At 46.4% G+C, this 24,867-nt stretch overlaps 1 protein-coding gene across 1 annotated transcript in view; it reads right to left on the bottom strand.

Annotated features, from left to right (window-relative positions):
- The window catches only part of PLXNA4 (plexin A4), a 577,512-nt gene that overhangs the window by 382,941 nt on the left and 169,704 nt on the right, over positions 1–24,867 (bottom strand). The gene's annotated exons all lie outside the window — the stretch shown is intronic.

A 24,867-nucleotide genomic window follows, 5' to 3' on the forward strand; every position in this document is an offset into this window, starting at 1 on the left:
GTTCTAGCAGACACATCTTTACTGAAAGCAATAATCACAAAGCTGCTGTTATATCTCCTCCTGCCTTAGCCACGGGTGGTTCACCAGCTATGTGAGGTAGCATGAGAAGGAAACATGCTTGATGATAAAAATAAAGATTCAGCCTGAATATTCACATAGAACTTGAACCAAGCCTAAGCAGAACCTTTGGGGGGAGCAGGGGATTTACTTTAAACTCCCCACATGGCCCTACACATTCTGGTGCCAGATGAGATTCAAATGCTAAAATATTGCCCTTGTAATATTTCTGAATCAGCCACAGGCAGGAAATATCTATAGAGAGGGATTTTCCACACTCTAAAGTTGGGCCACACGTTCAGACTTTTGGTTGCTTAACCAAACTACATTTCCTAAATGTTCAGGCTTTGCCCATCACTAGGTAGTTCCAGCTGAGTTAGGATGGCTCCGATCCTGCTAGAAGCCTAAACCAACAAGGAGCATATCTTGTGACATGGGAACACCAACAATTGTCTTTACAGATACCCTCAAAATGTACTGTTTCGCCTCTTTGGCCTTTGAATATTATTGCCCATCTAACATTAATACCCTTCTGGGCACCATTTTTGTACCAGCTGATTTTGTCCTAGGAGTTATTAAAAGGAATAAGGGATTGAATTCATCAAAAGAGAAATGTAGGCTCGGTGTGGGTTTCCTGATGGCGATATCTATTAGTCTGTGGAATGGTCTCTCAACAGAGGCAGACCCATTGCTTGAGACAGCTAAAGTTAGACTGGACAAAGCACTTGGGAATCTGTTAGGGGGCACTATCTTGCCCCAGCCCCTGGAGAATGGACAAGATCTCATAATACTTTTCTGTCTTGGATTTCTCTCCTCCTCTGATTACTCTGTGTTTATATCATTTGCATTTGAATTTGCTTTTATCAAGCCCTGATGCCGAAATGTGTAAGCAGGCAATTCAGGATCTGCCGTGTTTATGTAACTGTAAACTAGGTTTTTAACAGTTTAATTAGTAATATTAATAATGTCACCTAAGTTTAATTATACCAATTATAACACAGTAAATATTGCTTACTGGATTACAAGTAGCCATAATAAAACATGAACTTTCATGCTCGGTCAAACTTTCAAAACATATTATTTTAAAAAAATGAAAAGGCAGTTTCACTTTCATATACTGGTGGCTCTTTTGATCTCAAAGAGGGATAATTATTACAAATAAATATTTGCAAGTGGGAGACTTTCCCATATGATGCATCATCTCCTCTCCCTCGCTTTGCTTTTACAAGTTGAGATTGAGTTGCCCATTTCAGCCAAGTGGAAAATGTCTTTGTGATGTCACTGACAGGTGATAAGCTGTTCTCATTCACAGATGAAGTAGGGGAGGAAGAGAAAGAGGGAGTCACACTGTAAGAGAGAAAGGCTAGACTTACGCCCTGCTGTTTACAAACTGTTTGGCTCCTCTGAGGAATGGCAGCTTCATAGGAGTACAAGAAAGACCTATTTGGTCAGATAAGGTAGGACTTCCATAAGTGCGCTGCGCTGGCCTAACTGGTCCCATTGAAACTGGTAGATGGAAACAGATTTAGGCGAATCAGTGCTATTGAAAATCCCACCACTAGTCCATCGCCTTCTGCTTGTGCAGCATCATTCTATGCAACGCCCTACATCTAGGGGAGTGACATGTTGGGTGGGGTTGTCTGGACCTGCCCACCATGGTCATGCACGATCTCTGATTTTCATCAGAACAATTTCCTTTTCATTAGCTCTGGTAAAAAGGTCCCAAATGGACATCTATGGAGCCTGACGCCCTTTCTTATTCCACATAACAATACAGGTCCGATATGGGCAAGTTTTCTCTATATTGCTTGGCCAATGAAACCCCAACTTAGAAGAGCCACTTCTAAGGGCCAAAGGGCACGTCAGACACCATTGGCCATTCAATCTCTGGGCTCTCTGCTGAGACTATCCAGACCACCACCTCCTCCATGTCACTTCACTACTTCCCTCCACCTCAGCTCTTCAGAGCCTCTCACACTATTGTGTGCATCTGATGACATTCTGATGGCTGCTCAGTGGCCAATATGAAACAAATTGGTGGATCTCAGCCCATTTCTTAGAGGGAAGGTGCCTAAATCAAAAAAGCCATCATCCCAATCGGCTCCCTGGTGGCTGTGTCAGCAAACTAGTCAAGGAACTATCCTTTCGACACCTCTTTTACACATCTTCCTTCTGTTTATTTTTCTCTGCATTACTGGGTATTCTGATTTTGCCTGTGCAAAGGTGCAGATGGAGTGAGGAATCAGAGTGTAAGGAAGAATAGGGAGAGAATGTGTCTCTATCCACAGCTTCACAACATAATTTACAAGAAGGGGCAACTTATAATAAATAACCCAAAGCTCCTGGGAACAGTGACCTAATCAAGATGTATAATTGCATGTCTTATCTAAATGAAAGCATCATTTCAGAAATGGTAATGTGCATCACCGTGGATTCAATTGCTATAGAGTTCAGCACTGAAGGGTAATTATAATGTTTAACAAATATATTCCCTTCGGGGGCCTGCAGTTAAAGATACCATGTTGCTTCTTCCTACTGCTACCTCCTAGTAAATTACCAAACATTCCAAAATATCTCCCTGCTCGCAGGCTTCTCATGGACTTTCCGAGTTGGAACTCTGTTGCTCTTTACAGTCCAGAGCACTGCTCTCTGAAATGGTCTTCAGGAAGCCAAGAGATGCCGATCACATGCAGTGCTTACAAATATGTGAGAAATAAGCTAAGCAAGAGGGTAGAAATTAGAAATGGAAAAGATCATTAGGTCAAGTCCAGCTCCCTGCTAGACTAGCATGGTTCCTTACAGTGTGTGCTATAGTGTTTTTCCCAGTCTAGTTTTAAATAAATCCAAAGACAATGTTCCATATATTAATAGATCTCACAGTCTGGAACATGATTCTTAAAATTCCCCTTTCTTAATTTCATCCCATCCCTCCCTCTTAGTTATATCTACCGGAATAATTCCCATCCCTCCATGGTGTGTATGCCCTTCAGATACGTGTCGACTGTTACCATGAACACTTGATTTATTATGGATATAGCGTTATGATGCATAATTGCATGCATCATGACACCTCTATACTGCCCATAGCACAGATGCCTCCATCACAACTGGCCCCCTGGTGGACAGTCACAGCAGAGAGGACCAACAAGGGGACCCCATAGTGCCTACTGCGGTGATGTTGTGGACATTTGTCCACTAGGAACTGGACTGAGACCATAAAACTACAGAATATAAGAACACAGCACTGGAAGGGACCTTCTGGGTCATTGAGTCCAGTCCCTGCTATTGCAGGCAACCTTGCCATAAATTTATCAAGCTCCATCTTAAAACCAGTTAGATGTCTTGCCTCAACCACTCCTATGGGGAGGCTATTCCACAACCTTACTCCTTTAATGGTAATAAACCTTCCAATTTCCAGCCTACATTTATTCATGGATATTTTATACCCATTTGTTCCTTTCCCACCATTGTTCTTTAGCTTGAATAGCTCTTCTCCCTCCATGGTGTTTACTCCCCTGCCCCGGTACGTATTTATAGAGAGCAATCATAACCCCTCCCAGCCTTCATTTTGCTAGTCTAAACAAACCAGGCTCTTAGTCTCCTCTCATAAGATCAGCTCTCCATTCCCTTGATCATCCTCGTAGCCCTTCTTCGCACCTGCTCCAGTTTGAAAGCACACGTGCCACCCGCCAGTAGCAATTTCAGGTCACTACTGGGCAAGGTGAGCTTGGAAAGGTGAAAGGAACTGTACCCTGGTGACAATACTTTGAGTCATCCAGACTCCAAACCCACTTCCTAGTTTTTCTAGTTCATCCCACTCAGAGTGGAGACCATCATGCCCCATTCCTCCACTGGGAATCCCTAATAAAAGATCTTGCAAACACTCTGCCCCAGTCACCCTCAGCTCACCCCAGTACTCGCATGTCAAGAACTACAACAAATCACAGTAGCTCATGATACTGCGGCAGGGCCATGATCTCACTGTAATGGGAAAAGAGATCAACTCAGGTCACTGCTGTAAGTACCTGACGTGCTTTCAGGGAGAATTTTTATTCTGATTTATTTATTTATTGCTAGGAATGATGGATGGATTCAACAGGGAAGACAATCTAGTTTAGAGACAGACCTGTCATCTGCAAAATAGCTGATCCCACTTTGGGTTATTTGCTTGAAAAACAAAATTGAGCCAGCCCTGTATTCCGAGAATCTTTTAAAATCAACATTAACAAAAAGAAAAGAAGAGGGGGAGAGAGATAGAGAGGGGGATTCGGTTAAATGAATCACTCCTGTGTTGTCTCCAACACCCTGATTAAAGTCATGGTAAAGAAGCCAGAACACAATTTTGTTTGTTGCAGTCTTTTCTAATGCGTTCTATCATATCTAAAGTTTTATTTTGTCCTCTTTTGATCTGTGAAAGTAAAGCAGCAATGGAGGGGAGGGGGAGCCCAGAGAAATTGACACAAATCTTGTTTTCTTCCTTTCTCTTTGCCCACATCAATAACTCAATTGGATCAGAAGTGAAGTGAAGCAGAAATGAACCTCATGTGATTGCCAAATGAAAAGCAGAGTGTATATTGGAAAAGCAATATTGCCAATAAAGTTAAATTACTGGACAGACAGCCTTCCCCTCCCCAACATTAGAATCAGAATGTTTTGAAGATTGGTATAAACTTTATCTGCTTGTAATAACTACACAATGTAACCTTCTGCCCCTTTAAGGAGCCCTGTAGCTTCACCTATTGGAGAGGAACCAACAGCTGCTGTAGGACAGTAAAGAGAGTTAAGCAGAGTAGGAGGCTGTGTGGTTTCTAGGAGAGAGGGCATAGTACTGGCAATCAGGACACCTGGGTTATATTCCCAGCTCTGCCACTGACTGGCTATATGATCTTAGTCAAGTCACTTAGCCCTCTGTCCCCGTTTCCCTATCTGCAAAGCGGGGATAATGATATTTGCCCTTCTTTGTTAAGTCCTTTGCAATCAACATATGATAAGTGCTCAGTATTGTGTGCAGAAATTTCAAACATGCACAGCATTGGCCTAACTCCCACCGAAGTCAGTGATCAAACTTCCACTCCTTTCAATGGGAGCTGCATTGCGAGCTTTCGAAAACTCCGCCCTACGTTCTCAGCAGATTCCAGAGACGGCTGGCAGGCGGCTCAGGGCCTTTTCATGGAGCTTGTTCTGTACAAAGCTTGGATGTCTGTTTGAACTCTAAAGGCTCTGTAGGGGAAGGAGGCCTGTACGAGCTTGGTTGGACTAGGTTATCACATGAACAGGTATAATGTAAGGGCAGGACAGAAACTGATGAGCGGAAGCAGAGTGCAGGGGATCCTGATCTTGCCTTGCAGAGACGCTGTTGCCATCTGTTTCAGCCGGAAACCAGGAGTAAGGCCTCAGGAAGGAAACACCTTATGAGCATAAGGAGAAGCCCATATAGCATAAGACCCATTCATTCTCCACCCAGGCCCCATCCCTTTTTCACCAACTGCACTTTGAGGAAGGGAGTAGGTAGATGGGAAACACAAGGCTCATTGCAGAGGACTATACCTTGCATTTAATGCTATCATTAATCATTATCACCCAGGTATCCTCCACGCATACATTAGATCACAACCATACTATGCTCTCTGCAGCATCAAGGTCTAAACAGGGAATTCGCAAGCCAATTACACATTTGTCTTTGCATGATCCAAGGTCTCACACACTGGCCAGGCACCTTGGAGGAGCTGGGCATCCTCTTCTTTTCCTTTGCTAGCGAGCCGTAGCATAGATTAGCTTGACCAAAGGCTGCCCCAGCCACACTCACGCAGGCCTACAGTTTGCAAAATGGTGATATTATGCACGTTGTGTGGCTGGGGCCCGTGGACTGTTTGGGCTTGGAATCAAAAGCACTGGAGTGAAGGGGAAAAAAGGCTTATTAAGCAGTGATTTTTCACTTATGGAAGGTGTGCCATCAGATGCTGCCTGGGCAATGAGTCTGTGTGTGGGTTGAGGGTATGGGAGGACGGCAGCAGGAGGAATTCATTAGCATTTCGGTTGTTACATATTTATGTTCAGAAACAAACACGTGGAGCAAACAGAGGACACACTGGGGAGCGCTGCTAAGTGAGCTGTAGCTCATGAAAGCTTATGCTCAAATAAATTGGTTAGTCTCTAAGGTGCCACAAGTCCTCCTGTTCTTTCTGTGAATACAGACTAACACGGCTGCTACTCCAAAAAACTCACCGACATTCCCAGGTGTTCAGATTTGCTGGTAGCCTACTAAAGGCCCCCAGTTGACCAAGGCACACCAGGCCAAGGAATCATAAGAAAGGAAAAATTATTCAGATTCTATAACCTTTCCTAAGGTCAGTTCCAGTCCGAAGCCACTAAATAGGTTTGTTTGACTGATGTCAGGGAAGGGGAGCAGTTTACACTGACAGTGCTTCCTATTGGACAGGTTCACAGTGAAAAGCCTCTGAGGCAGGGCTGTTCCTGAGAGAGATGCAGAAGGAGCCAGAAAGCTAAAGCCAAAAGCTATGAAGGTTTCTCAGGTTAAGTTCCTAGTAGAGAAGAAACCAATCTGCCTTGAAGGCCGTAACAGCCTTTCAGTAGAACAGGGGGACCCACAATCTATCTAGTTTTAAAATGGAGCTTGATAAATTCATGAACAGGATTACAGGACGTGGCTGTTTACGATAACAGTGGACAGGACTTGATAACCCAGGAGTTCCTTCCAGTCCCCTGTTCTATGCAAAAAGGGATGTAAACAACAAACGTGTGAAAGTTAACACTATGCTTTTCAACATCAAAGTGCTTCATATGAACATAAAGGTCTTTATTATATCTATGAGAGCTCCTTAACCGGGCTGGTTCAGGCCTGATTGCCAGAGACGTGTGCTCCTGAAGGCACCAAGCTCTCCAAAGGATCAGGGCCCTATCTCCTTTCTGCATTGGCCCCCGCCACTCCAGCGATGGACATGCACCCTACTCAATATATTTCATGCAGTGATCTAAGTGTTCTGCACGGGTCGGTCAGTACCACAGTTCTCATTTTATACACGGCATAACTTGTCCACGTAACTTTGTGACAGAGGCAGGAACAGAACCCAGGATTCATTACACCAGCCCTGTATCCTACACCTCGGACTATGCTATATCCCCAATCAAAGCCTTCCTATCCTGGCCTTCTTGAGGTTTAGAGTCCAAATTTTGCAGACGCTCTAAGATAAGAGGGGAAACAGTCTCATTAGGTGGGGCTGGTTTTGTTTGTTTGTTTGTTTGTACTACTGATGCCCCTTTCAACTCTCATCTTCCCTTCAGGCACAATCAGTAGCACAGGCTCAGGGCCGTCCATAGCTATTCTGGGGCCCTACCCAGCCCCCCACCCGTGGGGGCAGGGCTTGCGGGGGGCCCAGGCCTCTGTGGGGGGGCGTGGCTGGCTTGGGGAACAGGGGGGGAACTGCCTCCCAGCACTCACCAGCAGCATGGCTGGGGCCGGGCCGCTGCACTTCCCACCCCGCCAGTGAGTGCAGGCCCGGTCCTGCTGCACTCCTCAGGGGAGTGGGGGCGGGGCTGGGGCAGAGCAGTGGTGGGAAGAGGCGGGGCTGGGGCGGGGAAGGGGGGGTGGGAAGAGGCAGGGCGGGGGCAAAGCAGTGGCGGGAAGAGGCGGGGCTGGGGCGGGGAAGGGGCGAGGTGGGAAGAGGCGGGGCTGGGGCGGGGAAGGGGGGGTGGGAAGAGGCGGGGCGGGGGCAGAGCAGTGGCGGGAAGAGGCGGGGCTGGGGCGGGGAAGGGGCGGGGTGGGAAGAGGTGGGGCAGGGCGGGGGCAGAGCAGTGGTGGGAAGAGGCGGGGCTGGGGCGGGGAAGGGGGGGTGGGAAGAGGCGGGGCGGGGGCAGAGCAGTGGCGGGAAGAGGCGGGGCTGGGGTGGGGAAGGGGCGGGGTGGGAAGAGGCGGGGTGGGGGCAGAGCAGTGGTGGGAAGAGGCGGGGCTGGGGCGGAGAAGGGGCAGGGTGGGAAGAGGCGGGGTGGGGCAGAGCAGTGGCGGGAAGAGGCGGGGCTGGGGCGGAGAAGGGGCAGGATGGGAAGAGGCGGGGTGGGGGCAGAGCAGTGGCGGGAAGAGGCGGGGCTGGGGCGGAGAAGGGGCAGGGTGGGAAGAGGCGGGGTGGGGCAGAGCAGTGGCGGGAAGAGGTGGGGCTGGGGTGGGGAAGGGGCGGGGTGGGAAGAGGCGGGGCAGGGCGGGGGCAGAGCAGTGGTGGGAAGAGGCGGGGCTGGGGCGGAGAAGGGGCAGGATGGGAAGAGGCGGGGTGGGGGCAGAGCAGTGGCGGGAAGAGGCGGGGCTGGGGCGGAGAAGGGGCGGGGTGGGAAGAGGCGGGGCGGGGCAGAGCAGTGGCGGGAAGAGGTGGGGCTGGGGCGGGGAAGGGGCGGGGTGGGAAGAGGCGGGGCAGGGCGGGGGCAGAGCAGTGGTGAGAAGAGGCGGGGCTGGGGCGGAGAAGGGGCAGGGTGGGAAGAGGCGGGGTGGGGGCAGAGCAGTGGCGGGAAGAGGCGGGGCTGGGGTGGGGAAGGGGCGGGGTGGGAAGAGGCGGGGCAGGGCGGGGGCAGAGCAGTGGTGGGAAGAGGCGGGGCTGGGGCGAAGAAGGGGCAGGGTGGGAAGAGGCGGGGTGGGGGCAGAGCAGTGGCGGGAAGAGGCGGGGCTGGGGCGGAGAAGGGGCGGGTGGGAAGAGGCGGGGCGGAGCAGGGGCTTTGGGAAAGGGGTGGAGAGGGGGTGGGGCTAGGGCAGAGCAGGGGTGGGAAGAGGCGGGGTGCGGCGGAGCAGGGTCGGGGGCCATGGGAAAGAGGCAGAGCAGGGACTGGAGCAGCACGCAGCTGCGCAGGGTATAAGGAAATGTGGTGCCCCAAATTTCCTGGTGCCCTACGCAGCTGCATACTTTGCATATGGGTAAGGACGGCCCTGCACAGGCTGAACCCACAGGCTGTTCAATAAGCCATTACTTTGATTACAATTGCCTCTAAATCACTAATGTGCAAGAAACATAATTAAATACCTTGCTTATTTAGCAAACAGGCTTTTCTTGGCGAAAACAGCCCATGACTCCCCAAGATGGATGAAAGAAAGTTTCCCCGACTTCAAGGAGGGCAAAAGGCAAGTGAAACCAGCACAGTTTGATGTCTTCTATTCCTGAGCCATCATCTCAATAGGATGTCCCTAGGCATCTGGCTAATTGCTCATTGACTCTGGCAATGGAGAAATCCAGAGGAGAAGAGAAAGGGGTTATAGGCACCAAATAAATGACTGTATTGACAAAAAAAAATAGCTACACAAACTGAAGAGCCAACGCACCATAGCTGCCTTGAAACCATTGCTTTGAGCCTAAAGCTCATCAAGGAAATTGAACTTTTATATAATGTTCTCAGACTGAGGAATCTGATATCTAATTCATCCAGTACAGCCTGCTGGGACTGTCCTTGAAATAGGTACTGACGTGCCACAGTAACGTGGTAAAAAGCTAAGAGATTCTTCACTCGAGGAAATGGAGAGCTTGATACTTCTTAGCAAGTCCTGGTGCTGGCTTCACTTTCCAGAATATTATCTGGAAATGCACAGGGACTTCCCAGTTTCCGTCTCAAGTGGGTTGCATACAGCTCCTTGATAATGTACATTCCTCAGGGGTATAATCAGAGAGAGAGGCTGGGGGGGTGGAGAAAGGGTAACATGGATTGGAAAGCCAATGAGAAGATTTGGAATGCTACTCTTTGAGGGTTTCAAGGAGGGTCAATAAAGACTGGGGCAACCAACTGCACAATGAAATGAGTTTTTTGGCTACTTCTGAAGTTATGCATGATAAAAAAATAAGAGTAGGATCAAAAAATCTCAACCATCAGGGCACCACCAGTTCACCACCGCAGAGATCGAGAAGGAATTCTTACTGCACATCTGACAAGGTGCATTATGGAGATTTTCCACTTTCATCTGAAGCTTCAGACAAGGCTGATGCCAGTCTAGATAGACTAGTGGGATCTGATCCACTATGATAAATTCTAGGTTCCTACTGAGTCAGGACCATCTGTTAGAGTCAGTGGGCATACCCCACATGAGCAATTCTGTGAGAGGAGTGGACACTTACGGACTTTGGTCTCTCTTACAAGTTGGTCTAGCATACACTGTCTCAGTGGGAGCATGTACACATTTGCCCTATCCTGGTTGGAATGCTTTGAGTCTAATGTCTGGTGTCTGCAGCCAATGAAGGAGATAAAACCTAATGCGTCTATAGCTAATAGAGAATAGCTCCTTCAACTCTTGATAGACCCAGTCTCAGTTAGGGTCTCTAGCCACTGCCACAATATAAATAATAATATAAATAATAAAAATAAGATGCATTTAGAACAGAAAAGCCTAAGTAAGTTCCATTTCCCCCCAAAAGTGTGAACTCCATGTTGCCGTACTGTGCAGAACAACCAATGAGCTTAAGGTCTACACACCAAGTGAATTCTTAGAAACCAGGTGGAGCTTACTTGGCAGAACCCAGCAAGGAAGAAAATGCAGAATGAGTTCAAGCCAAAAACACAAGGGCCATCAATACCTCAGGAAGAACACGACTATTTCTCTTTCTTCTCTTTTTTCTTTTCTCTTGAAACACAGTTCATATTACCCTTCAGATGCTCAGAACTGCATCAGCAATCTTTGATGTCATTCAGCTAACTTAAAAAGTCTTCTGGGCCTTCTTTAAAAATAAAAGATTTTAGACGGTTTTGTTATTAATTGCTTTGGCTTCTTAACAGTTGCATTAAATATCTAGGCATCCACATGGAATTGCGGGGGAGGGGACAAACCACAGTAGCATAAAGGAAAGGAAACTGGGGAAATGTGAAACTTTCATGTGAGATAAGACACTCGTAACACTGGGTATAATATCCCCCTGCAGACAGGGGGGCTCCTGGTTTTAATAAAATCTCATTTTTCTTAAATTTTCCCATGTGGTTGATGTATTATATGAGGAGTTTAATGTAGGCAGGATAGGATCTAAACTCAGGTGGTCTGGACCCTTCGGAACAGCTGGGGTGCATTGTTGAGCCACAGATTGGGGAATATAAATAGTGCCAGAAAGTACTCTTTTTCCTTCCAGAATCAGAAAATAAACTACAGTGTCTGATAACTGATACAGCCGCCAGCCCAATCAAAGAGAGACATGACTCCAGTACTGCATCAGTTTTTGGGAGGGAAGGGGGAAATCAACACTTGCTTTTCTTTAAAGTAACAAAAATAAAATAAAATAAAATAAATGTTCCAAGATGGTAAGACTTGCTATTTTTTCCCCAAGGGCATCTGCCTTTGAAAGCCACCATAGGGGTTCTCAAACTGGGGGCTGTGACCCCTCAGGGGTTCATGAGATTACTACATGGGGGTTGTGAGCTGCCAGCCTCCACCCCAAAGCCCCACTTTGCCTCCAGCATTTATAATAGTGTTAAATATATTTAAAAAGTGTTTTTAATTTATAAGGGGGGGGGGTCGCACTCAGAGGCTTGCTGTGTGAAAGGGGCCACCAATACAAAAGTGTGTGAACCATCCATGCAAAACTCCTTGAGGTGCCCCTTAGGACAGGGACATTGTATTCATTAGGAGCACTGATCCCGATGCATTCATTTTTCTTGTCACATACAATCCCATAAGTGGACTTCACTTACAGTTCTGTGGGTGATCCACTGTCATTTAGCATCAGTCAACCGCCTCTTCAGAAAGAAACAATAGTGGCATGGGTTGAATTTCAATACAGAAACGTTCTCTACAATAGCTCCAGTCAAGAGGGGGCATTTCTTTTTTAATTAAAAGTTAGGTACCAAAATGTAAGCTTCAGAAATGCACTAATGAAGTAGCACTTCCGTGGCTGCTGTAGCATGGAAGGAAATTCTTTGCTCTGCTTGTAACCACGCGGACTAGCTAATTCATTGCTTCAAATGCAACGTTGTTTTTGCCTACCTAATTCCTCCACCTATTTCAAGGGCTACCTAGCAGGAGGCACTAGGCTGCTGCTGAAGACAGGAAATTACAAGGGGTCAATGGTCTAATGCAGGCAGTTAAATGTCGGGTGATGGTACGTCCCATTTTGGATGGGACAGTCCCTTTTTAAAGCCCTGTCCCAGCCGCCCCGGCTTTTTTTGGCAAAAGTGGGCATTTCTCTCATTTGCTCTTACTCCGCACGGGAGCGGGAGGGGGAGGCAGGCTCGGGTAAGCAGCAATGCTAGCCCCACGTGGGGAGAAGGGACAGAGCTTGGGCCAGCCCCGAGCAGTGTCCCGTTTTCCCTTTGGGAAACATGGTCACCCTGGTTAAATGGTACATAACAGATATATGAAGCCCAGCTGGGCACTAGTTTAACAATGTTCTGCCACGGCTATTGGCCCCTACACATGGATCTCACAGCAAGGTATAACCAAGATTAGTTGACATAATGCTGAACATGGCTTGCTCCAGCCTGCACTGACCAGTCAGGCATGGTCAGCATTGTTTCCGCTAATCTGACGCCTTACAATCATGGTTCAAGCCAATATGATTTCCTGGTTGAAGAGGAACTCATTTAGGGCTTAGTCCTGCTTTCCTGGGGTCAATGGGAGTTTGTAGTGTGTGAGGGCTACAGGATCAGGTCCATAGTATTGATAAAAAATAGTGTCCAGACGGATTTAACTAGAAGACAAAGGAGGTTATTTGGTGTGGCCAAAAAGAAGAATGTGAAACATTCGGCACTTCTCTAGTACTCTTCCTCCGAGGATCCCAAAGCATTTGACAAACATGAGTGAATTTAGCCTCAGCCCGCAATGCAAGTAAAGCATTATTAGCCTGATTCTCCAGATGGGTAAGATGAGGCACAGGAGCAGTAATGACACATCCAAGGTCACAGAGCTAGTTATTGGCAGAGCCAGGGGTAGGACTCGGGAGTCCTGACTCCTAGTTTTGTGCTTGAGCTAATATTTGTATTGCAGTAGCACATAGAGGCTTCCTTTGTGCGGGGCTCAGTACAAACATATAGGCTATGGCTACACTGCAGAGCTTACAACTGCACGCTGGTGTAGACACTCTAAGCCAATGGGTGAGAGCTCTGCCGTCAACTTAATTACTCCAGCCCCCGTGAGCGGTGGTAGCTACGTTGGCAGGAGAAGCTCTCCCACCAACATAGTGGTGTCCACACTAGTGCTTAGATCGGTGTAACTTATGTCTTATTCACACCCTTGAATGAGCCCTTATTCAAACCTCCGAGCAACATACCGACATAAGCTGCAGCATGTACATAGCCATAGAGAACAAAACTTTAAAATCAAACTATACAAGACAGACAAAGGGTGGGATTATTAACCCCATTTTACAGATAGGGAACTGATGCACAGAGAGATTAAAGGTCCCAATTGTGGATGCTTTGCTCTTGTGGAGACATTTGCATCAGTGCACAATGCCACCATTCTGACTTGGACCCCATTTTGTGCTGGTGTAGCTCATAATCAGTGGGGCCCTGAGGGACTTGCCCAACATCACAAAGTAGTTTATAGCAGAGCTGGGAGTTGAACCTAGATCTCCTGAGTCTCGGCCCAAGACTATTGCCTTTCCTTAAGAATTAGAAACACTCCCTCCCTAATCCAAACTGATTAAAGATCTGCTTCCTTTCCATTCCTCTGATTTTAAAACGACCCACGCAACCTTATCAGACAAAGAAAACAAAAAACAACAACCCTTTTTCCATTTCTGAGATTGATAGAGACCATGGGTATCCCTATGCCACAGTATCCCATCAATTAAGCTGCTGAATCAACTCATTCAGACTCTGTTCTGGTTTCAAAATACCTTTGGAAAAAAGAAAGGCTTTTTGTAATGAACACCTTTCCAAACTGAAGTGAAAATGGAGATTTTAACCAAAAGGCTTTCAGCAAGACGCAAACTCATAAAGAGCAAAAATTGCAGCTGTTAAGACTTAAACCAAGGAGGCAATTCCTTTTGAGATACAATGTTCCAAGGGTCTTGATCAATCTCAGATAACACTGAACCCCAGGAGGAAAAATTAGCAACAACTGGTCAACTGATCTCCCAATCTCGCGGAGGAGTAAAGACTAATCTCCTTTAATCTAATTCAATGGACTCCATTTAACATTTCCTGCCCTTTCAGACTTCATAGGGGAATAGCCAGGGATGACATGAACTCTCTTCCTCTTTGATTCTGCAGTTGTTCAAGCAGAACTTGCAACTGCAAAAAGCTTAATGAGTTGCCATCTAGCTCCTTTTCATTCATCACCATCCAAGACATCATCCAACCTAAAGCGAACCCCTTGTAAATAGCATTCTGATCAGCAAAAGCTTGCTTTCCCCTGTCACACCATACTGCAGCCTGATCCATGCCTTCCTTACTGAGAGCTAATCACATCACTTGCTTTGAGAGGGAAGTGTGGAATACAGCCTGCAGCAGTGTTTGTTTAAAAAGTAACTCATCCTGCCTGTGTGTGTTCGCTCTTCATCAAAACCTCACTTCCCGCTTTCATGAATTTTGAAACAGATTTTTTATTTCCTCCTCCTTTTGCTCCCCCTCCCTCGGGGATTCCTGGCGGGGGAATGGAAGGCTCCATTTCCTGCTGCACCCAGGTCGTCCCTGGGTAAAAGCTCTGGGCTCAATTCCCTATTACCCTGTACCTTGTGTCCTCGTTGTCTCGTGTACAAAGTGATTGTAAAATGGTACCAGTTCATGATGGTAGCATAACAAGCCCCTACCATGGGTTGTCACTGGGGATTGAACACATGATCTTCAGCACTGAGGGAATGTCTATTCTTTGAGTTGGGGGTGTAATGCCTAGTTTGAGGAGAAATACCCATGTTAGCTCTGATTGAGCGAGCATGCTAAAAATAGAATGTCGTCACGGTGATATGAGCGGCACGAGAGGCTAGCTACCACAGGTGCCAACCCTCCAGGATTGGCCTGGAGTCTCCAGGAATTAAAGATTCATCTTTAATTAAAGATTATGTCATGCAATGAAACCTCCAGGAATATGTCACCCAGGGTTGTGGGTTCAATCCTTAAGGGGGCAATTTAGGGATCTGGGGCAAAAATTGGGGGATTGGTCCAGCTTTGAGCAGGGGGTTGGACTAGATGACCTCCTGAGGTCCCTTCCAACCCTGATATTCTATGATTCTATGACCAACCAAAATTGGGAATCCTAGTCGCTACCCTAGGCCTTGGATGGGTATGTACTCTGGGCCCTCTTGCTGCGGCTACACTCTTTTTCGCATGCTAGCTCAATCAGAGCTAGGGCAGGTATGTCTTCTCTAGCTGGAAATCACACCCTTAGCTCAAAATGTAGAAATACCCTAAAAGCAGAGGCCTTTACCAGTATATCTACAGGAGTAACTCCAGGAGTGGCTCGTGGGCACTTATCCTTTTATGTGGATCAGCCACTATTTTTTTTTTCGGCTTGGGGCGGGAGGGAAAGACAGGAAACAGAAATCAGACCAGTGGATTGCAGCAGCATTTTTACACCCACTTTGCAGAGGTGTAAATGGTGCAAAATAAAATAACCAGGCCCTGTGTTTGTTAAAAACAAAAAAAGGACTTTCCCTCATTCACACCGCTGGTTTACTTTTCCCACTTCGTTCTGCTTGGGCAGTGAAATAAGACTAGTCAAATTCCACAGTTCCGCTGCCTTGTCTCACTATGCTGTTGGGCCTGGTTTTCCAGGCCCGCAGAGGAAATGTTTAATTCAAATAGGAAAAAAAAAACTAAAACAAGGAAAATAATTTTTTTTCATTTTACTTTTTTTAAAACCATGACAACACTTTTAAACTTACATTTTTTACCTTAAAAGTATTTGACAGCACCAAGATCACATTTCCATGATGCATCGAACCATCATTAGAAGAATTGTTATGCGTTAAAATTAGGGAAATTTTATTTTTCTCTTTAAAATGATGTATGTCATAAATTACTCTGTAAGGCTCCCTCATCACAGAGAATTAGCCCAACCTCACCCCTTTGTTTCAATCTGATCCCCTTTCCCTGTTTATTGATTTCCACAGTATTCATCCGATGAAGTGAGCTGTAGCTCACGAAAGCTCATGCTCAAATAAATTGGTTAGTCTCTAAGGTGCCACAAGTCCTCCTTTTCTTTTTGCGAATACAGACTAACACGGCTGTTACTCTGAAACCAGCAAGATCCAAGTCTCTTTTCTGATGGATATCTATTACTGAGCCTTGCAGCCATATAGAACAGAGCTTTTGAAACTCACCTCAATTCCACATGCCGAGTGGGCAACATGGATTTAATTTGAAGGCTCCTGGAATCAATAATAGCCTTTCACTTGACCGTACTTTATCCTTGTTGATAGCTGATACCTGTTGTCAAAACTACTAGAAGGCATCCCTTGTTATTTGCTATGCCATCCATGCAGTGTTTAAAGAAAGCGATTATCCATTATATTTCTGAGCACCTTTAAAATCCATTATATTATCTCACTACAAATAAATTGGAAATCTTCCATGTGGAGAAATGGCCAAGCAGCTGCAGGCATGTAGTTTTCTCTTCCATCGTTAGCCATTTACTGTCCCAGATCTGCATCTTTACAATATGTATATATTCCATTTTATACATGGCAGCTATCTTAACTAAACTAGGTACTTTCATGGATGTCAGCAGGATTTATGCATAGGTAGCTAGGGCATTAACTGGCCCTAAGTACCCTTCTGTTCCCAAGAAAAGGTAGCTGTCCATAATTATTGTAACATTTTGCACTTGCATAGCAGCTTTCACTGGCAGATCTCAAAGGGATTCACAAACAGACAAAGAAGTACAATCATTAGAGGGGACACCAAAGGAGAGAACGGAGTGAGTTGCCCAAGGTCACATGAATCAGTGGGCAGTCATGGAACCCAGAAGTCCTGATTCCCAGATCACACTCCATTTGATCGGGTAATTCAGTAAGACAGCTACTGTCATTACAACATCTATTTGCATACGATGCCCATTGTCAGTGTTTGGGAAGTGTACAATCAAGTGGACACAATATTTCCTAACGACTGAGGGTACATACTCTCTGTTCCCGTTACAATCACTGGGCCCAGAAATAGAACTGGAAGAGTCTTGACTATCTATATTCAGTAGACGACCTGGACAGTAATTCATTCTTGCTTTGCGCTTCAACAGATTTCCAATAAGTGTGAATTCCAGCTTGTTTTCTCTATCATTCTGTGGTTTTGTTGAAATCAGAAAATACCAAGTTTTATTTTAAATAAAGCTTTTCTGACCTCTACAGAAGGGCTGGGAATCTAATTTCAGTTTGGGCAAAAGCTCAGGCTGTTATTTCTCAGCCTGTAGTGTGGCTCCATTCAGAAAAAAATGAGAAAATGAAGTGGAAAAACAAATTGCTTTCGCCCTGATTCCCCATGCCATTCCCTGCTGCTGACTGACTGGAACAGCTCTCTAGCTGAAGGACCCTTAGAGGAGCAGCAGCTCCAGGTTGGGTCATACACAAAAGCACATTCCAACACCACAGCAGCAGCAGGATGGCACTGAGTAGCCAATCAGCCACAGTACAGAACTTTCAAAATTCCATTAACTAATGAGCACATGTAGAGTAAAGGGAATGTACAGTCTCCTACCTACAATTCTCACCTAGAGCCAGAACTGGTACTTCTTTTTATCCAAAATGAATGGGTCCATCTCAATTAAACCATGTGACAAGACTGGCTTTGAACCATGAACTTTCAGGCCATTACTCTGAGCAACTGGAAGCCACTATTTTTTTCCGGTTGGGACTCGCCCAAATCTGACTAACTCATAAACCCCTCAGATCAGCCCTCCCCACAAGTGCGCCTGCTCCCCTGATCCTCGGGTGTTTCATGTAATTTGCCTCCTGCTCAATCATTCTCATGCACACTTTAATTGTTCTCGTACATGATCAGTATGCTAATCGGAATCTAGATACCCTCTACACGCTACTTTACATGCTGGTTCACGCTTTCCCTCATTTTAACTGGAGCCATTTTTAATTCCAGTTAGGAAATTGATTATTCACACTTCTATTTGCCTTCTTTAAAAGGAAGGCACGAGAGGCAAGAGAAGAATTGTAAATGGCTGGATTAAAAACAGAAATGGAAATCTGATCCTCCCCTCCCCCCACACACACTCAAGTCACATTCCTGATCAATACTCGGGGCCACTTGCAGAGAAGGTGCCATGGCCAGTCCGTTTGGGCACAAGGAACATGAGTCTTACTCTAGCAGGAGGGCTGAAAAAAAGATCAGGAGGAGAATGAAAAATAAATCTAAATCCAGGGCCAATATCAAGACAAACTAGAGCCCCCCTATGCTAAAATCTTGAAAATCTTGGCCCCCTCCTTGTTTCTGACTTGCAGAGCCCATACCTCATCCATCTCCCCCCTGACATGTTGTGGAAGACAAGGCCCCTTAGCTCATCTAGTGCGTTTTAATGTTTATGAAAAAGAGGGGCTGATAGACTTAGTTTAAGCATGGCACATGCAGGTCGGTGTCAGGTCCTTTACCTTCCCAGGTGTGCTAATCACGCACTTTAACTGTGACTCTAACCCAGGGCTACCACATACGCCCTGAAGGAACCTCACTGCTAACCATACTTGCACAATCTCAGGGTTTTGGTCAGGATTTCTCATGCCCTCGAAACTGCCTCTAAGAGTCAGAAATTTCAGCAGTGCTATGGGGAGGTTGCCACCAGTGTCACATTACCGCAACCATCAAGGTGATGCTGGGTAGAGCAGGAGGGAAATAGCTCTTGGAAGGTGTGGACGGTAAATAGAAGGAACATTCCAGAGCTCCTCTCTTCCCCCCGACACCAACTGTTCTGTTAGCAATGGATGAGCCCTGTATAGGCAGACCCACTTTGCTCCTTCTCCTGAGGACACAGCCCTTGAGGCAGTCACAGCAGCAGAAAACAGATCGCTCAGCAATGGGCACGGCGCGCAGCATTGGTGCTGTTATTGCAAGGTGTAGCAAGCCACAGGAATAGGGAGGTTCTAGAAAAGCCGGAATCCCACCCGTTTTGACTCTCATGAAAGTGAAAGATTGTGAAGAGCAGTTGCTAGAGAGACAGAGAGAGGAATCCAGAACTAGCAAGACAAGATTCCTCCACACTCAGCTTTGGAAAAGCACCTCGATGCTGACCGGCCACATGGTATTGCATGCCCTAGAGCAGTGGCTCTCAAACTTTTTTACTGGTGACCCCTTTCACACAGCAAGCCTCTGACTGTGACCCCCCCTTTATACATTAAAGACACTTTTAATATATTTAACGCCATTATAAATGCTGGAGGCAAAGCAGGGTTTGGGGTGGAGGTTGACAGCTCGCGACCCCCCATGTAATAACCTCGCGACCTGCTGAGGGGTCCTGACCCCCAGTATGAGAACCCCTGCCCTAGAGAGACCACAGTGACATGTCAAGTTTACACCACCCCTTTCATCTCAATGCATTTTACAAACATAAACTAAGCCTCACAACACTGTGGTAAGGCAGGTACCATCATAAGGATGGGGAACCTGAAGGCCCAGAGAGGTGAAGTGACTTGCCCAAGGCCACATCAGCAACTTGGTGCTAGAGCTGGTCAAAAAACGGGACATGGGGGGGGTTGACAATCATGTCGATTTTCAGCAGAAATTTAAAAACCGAAATATTCCAATTTGGAAATGCTGCCATGGTGGCTCATTGGAATTGTAGTTCACATGCCTCAAGCTCCTACTTTCCTCTACAGGCAGGGTTCTCTGGTCAGACCACGTTTCCCACGATTTAGCACGGTCTCCTCTTCTTGGTGAGAGGAAGTGGTGCTTCATGGTAGTCTCTGGCCAAGGTGCATCATGGGAGATACAGTTCACTCTGCAGCCCCGTCCATGAAGGAGAATGGGGACATGAGACAACTCACATGAGTCACCATGGCGGCATTTACAAACTGAAATATTTCTGTCTGCACTTATTCGTTTTTCAATGAAAAATCAATGTTCCCTGTAGTAGGCAGACACTCCTCATGAAGAATTCCATTCCCAATTTGCCATCAAAAAGCAGGTTTGACAGAAAAATTCCAAGCAGCTCTAAAAGGGACCTGGAAGAGAACCCAGAATTACAGTCCCATGCTCAAACCACTAGACAACACTAGCTCTTACCTACAGACTTGGCAAACAGGTCGAATCGAACTGTAGGGGTCGTGAAGTGATGTGGTCAAATATCCATCAGGGCCTAGGGAGACGCTACCAAATGCATTTTTTTTCTTTTGACCCACCTGAGAGCCAGAAGCAGAGCCGGCTGCTAGAAGTTAAAAGCCATAGCAGTGCATTAGCTCAATATCCAGCTATCTAATCTTTGACCGTGCATGCTCCAATGGAGAAAACAGCAGCAGCAGAGGCCAGAAGCAGAGATGTGCTGTGCATAATGCATGCATCAGGCAAACATGCTGAGCCTGGCAGAGACAGGTAGAGAGTTTATTTAGATTTGGTCTCTTCTTTTTCAGTTGAATACATAGAGAGTCTCAATTAGCATTCGTAAAATGTCTGGCGTCGCTGAGCTGGAACCATGTTTCTAATCTGATCAGCCATTAGGAACCAGGCAGTGCTCACAGCTTCCCAAACACCTTCACTTCTCCATTAAACAAAAACAAAGCATCACCGTCAGAGCTTCTCTGAGGCTGCTGGATGTGGATTTTCCAAGGTGCATCCAGAAGCACAGCCATGCATCATTAGAGCTGCCCTCACTTGAGTTTCCACAGGACAGTCCCAATTCTTTTAAACCTAATTCTTTGAACAAACAAGACAGGAATCAAACAATTTCCTCTAGAAGCTCTCAAGGAACAACAGAACGGGGGCTTATTCTCCACTGCCTTGTCCCTTTTGTCCTCACTTGCCCTGGTGCCAAATAGGACCAAACCAGAACAGCAGTCTTTTACCTCCACTTGGTACAGGTGTAATTGACTAGACATGGGGCAAAGTGGTGGAGAATCATCTCCATCCTCCTTTAGCAATGCTCTGCAAATGGAAACATTCTAGGAATACAAACACATCTTCTCACATCCAGGGCATAAATCAACTGACTTGAATGGAGCTACTCCTGATTTACACCAATGACAGCAGAATCAGATCAGTTTGCTTCCTGAACAATGACATCTGCTCCAGAACCACTCTCTAAATAACAACTTTTGGAAACTCTCTAAATAACACCTGTAAAAAGCACTGACTACAACTACTCTGAGGATGCTCTATAAATAATGTTACACAGCGGGTTGGGTGAAAGCTCATTGTAGCTGGTGGGTGTGACAGCTGCCCTTCATTCAGGACAGATGTAAGAAACAGTTAAGCTCCTTAATCCAACAATATAGCAAAAACAATAGAAGCAACTTCCCAAAACACAGGCCACATGCAAGGTCAGTCAAGAATCTGAGCTATGTGGGGGAGAGATTTCGCTGGGAGGCTGAATGCAAACTCAGGGGGCTGGAGCTGAATGTGTCCTGGAAGAAAACCAGCAAAAAAACCCAAAAAAACCAACAACCTACAACCACAGAAGTACACAGAGAAGGCAGCAAGGAAGCCTCAGAGAAGCACTTGTAGTATGACCCTGAGAAAAAGTTGAGCATGTGCGCTCTTGGCCAGAGTGCTGGCTGGAAAGAGGCTTAGAAATGCAAGCAAAATTTTCTGTCCTCTGTTTGATTCCTACTGAGTTGAGAGAAACAAGTCTTTGTAAATTCTTTGCACAAACAGGATTGCATCAAAGAAATACCTGACTCCATCATCAATTTCTCCTTCTAATGGAAACAACCTGTAAGACCCTGAATATTGGATAACAACTTGGTTCACAAGAGGTAACAATAACATCTCTAGAATGAGCTCTATAACTGAAACTCTAGAAATGACACCATGTGCTCCACAAATGACCAGTCCACGATGGCGTCTCCGCTAGACAAGACCCGTAAAGAATACCCGTCTTAGTTGCACCATATAAAATAGTCAAGAACACACGCTTCATTATAACAGCTACACTAAATGAAACTTTAGGCTTTGCTCCCATACACACGAGGGAATTCTCTCCCTCACTGTCTCTCCCTGGCATTTTTTAATCTTTTTTTCCCCCGCTGAGATCAATGCTCTTAATATAAAAGAAATTCCTTTCTGGTTACACTGGAGCAGGGGACACTGTGGAAATGTCTGCAGCCCTGAACAGGAAACCTCAATTCATTTTCCTCCAATACAGATTTCTTTTTAACTCCCTTTGTAAAACAAGTGTAGAAATACCTATTACCCTCTCACTCCAGAAACCTCAGAGCCGCAGGAGTCAAGGGAAAGTTAGTTAACTAAACCATCGCAAAATTCAACAGGGTCTCGTTCAGAAGGGGAAAACAAGAAGGGACTATATAGCCAGCCAGACAGTGGAAGGGGTGGGCTATGACAGGGTAAGCTGCAATGGCTCAGATGGGACAGATGGAGTCCATCCCACTCCATTGTTTAATAACAAGTGACTATAGCACTGGTGAAAGGTGCCAGATTGACGGCTGCATGCAAAGGGAAATGGAAGGTGGTCGCTCGCTCACTCTCCATTCATTTACCTGTTGCCATTTAATAAAAACAAAGATATGTCGTCAAAGAAACGTAATTGCTTTTTAATGAGGAAAATGATAAATCAATGGACTTTAAGTGAATCCAGACAACGATGGGGCACAATCTTCCCTTCAGCCTGAACAGTCTCTCCATTCCCCCTCTATTGTATCCAATGTCAGCTGGGGCAACCATCTTCCTTACTCCACTCAGACACCAGATCTGTAACCGGGCATAGCCTCCCTTACTGTCTTCTGATATAATTGGCTCTGACTCCCCCTGCCCCCCAGTTTGTAGCAACCACTGTGTAACTGGTGTTTTATCAACACCCTCATACACTCCTGTGCAGCAATTCTACTTACAGTGTCCTGCAATCATTAGAGAGGGAAGAGTTCTCTCTTTACGCTTGCCATGCTGGCCATTCTCCCTCTCTCTTTCCCCCTGCACTTCCTTCCTGTGCTTCTATTGTACTTTTGCAGTTAACGGGCTAATTAGCTCCATAGCTCTCCCCAGCCCAGGCTGATCTGGTACTTAGCTAACCCTCGTCTCAATCCGGCCCTCTCCAGGGGAATAAATTAAATTAGGTCACACCACTGCCAAATACAGAGAATGTCCTCTCTACTCCTACTTGAAATTCCCCTGTTTATACATCCAAGATTCACATTAGTCCTTTTGGCCACTGAATTTGCAATGGGAACTAACCTGATTACTCACCAAGACCACCAAGTCCTATTCAGAGTCACTGATTCCCAGGCTGAAGTCCCCATCCCTCCAAAAATTTAACATAAGTACAGCCTACATTCTTTGTTCCTAGATGTACACATTTTACATTTAGCCGTATTAAAACCCACATACTATTTATGTGCCCAATTTACCAAACTAGCGCTACTCGATCTGATAATTCATGGGTTTGGTAGTATTCTTGAAATCTGTATGCGTGATGCCACTAACCCCACCCAATGTATACCTGCTCGTAGTTCATCGGCATGGGAAGAGTCGCTCCACCATAGTTATTATGATAATGTTGAGTAGTAAGAGTGCTATAGGCCCATATTCCTCTTCTGATCCTTTCCCCTGCCTTCTACATCACAGAAATAGCAGAATGGCTGGTTGAATGACATCCTGACCAAGACCTGTCAAGTGGACTTAATCCTAGTGAAAGGTGCCAGGAAGACAGATTCAGAGGAGGAGCAGGAGGAGGCCCTGATTAAGTACAGAACGGGGTCAGCAAGGGCAGTAGCACCCTGGTCCATCAATGTGCTCTACTCCTGACCTCTACAGCTGAGAGTGGAGTTTTGACTATGCCCTGTGATGGGTATACAAGCCCCATACTGCTGAGGGAAGAGTTGAGAAGCAGCTCTGGGCCCAGAAAGCCATGCCCAGACACCCCTTCTGGGCGTGCTCACAGTGGAGGATGAGCTCAAAAGGGAGCAGCTCATCTCAGTATAGGTGGACCAAGCAGGAGAGCAGTTGTTTGGTGCAGGCTCCTGCCTAGAAGCTGCCAGGGCCCCAGATAGCCAGGCCCAGGCCCCACTGCCAAGCCGCTGCAGGCCTTTCAGCTACGGAGGACAGCAACAATGAGCCCCAATTAAGAGAGGAAGACCCTCCAGACCGCGACCAGGGAGGACTCCGGGGGGACTCAGAAACAAATCAGTGGCACCCGCTGGGGGACGGAAGCCAGGGTAGGAAGTGGCCCCAGGAGCAGGCCAGGGGGCGCCAGTCCCTAGGTCACATATTTTGAATTATTGTTTCACTGGGCCCTGGTTTGGAACCTGGTGTTGGCTGTAGTCTCTTGCCACTGGGTGATGCAGCCATAGACTCTCCCCGCTGGACGACGTAGCCAGGCATGGACACTAAATCCCTCCCCACCCAGACAGGCCCCATTCAGCACTTGGCATTAGGTAGGATCCACTATGCAGGGAAAGGAATTGCACAAGGGGAAATGCACCCTGACACAAGTAGCATCAAGATTTACGGGACCAAATTCGACCCCGGTTAAAGTGGATGCAGTTCTGTTGGCATCAATGGTGTTAAGACTGTAAGTGGTATAACTACTGGTCTTCCCTAATTTCCTCACAGAGCCTATCAAGTTCAAAGTGCTACCATTTGCTTGTAAGTCCTGAGCTCCCCTCCCATCACTGTTTGTGGGATATTTGTTCTTTCCAACAAAGAAAGATGCTCTGTTCCCCAGCCAATGAGCTCCATTAATGTCTGAGCTCTGATGAAAGGAACAGCACTTGAAACCAATCCGGATGGCTTGTGCCCTGTTTCTAA

This window comes from Lepidochelys olivacea (genome assembly GCF_965140295.1).
Source record: "Lepidochelys olivacea isolate rLepOli2 genome assembly, chromosome: 1".
Classification (NCBI taxonomy): Eukaryota; Metazoa; Chordata; order Testudines; family Cheloniidae; genus Lepidochelys; species Lepidochelys olivacea.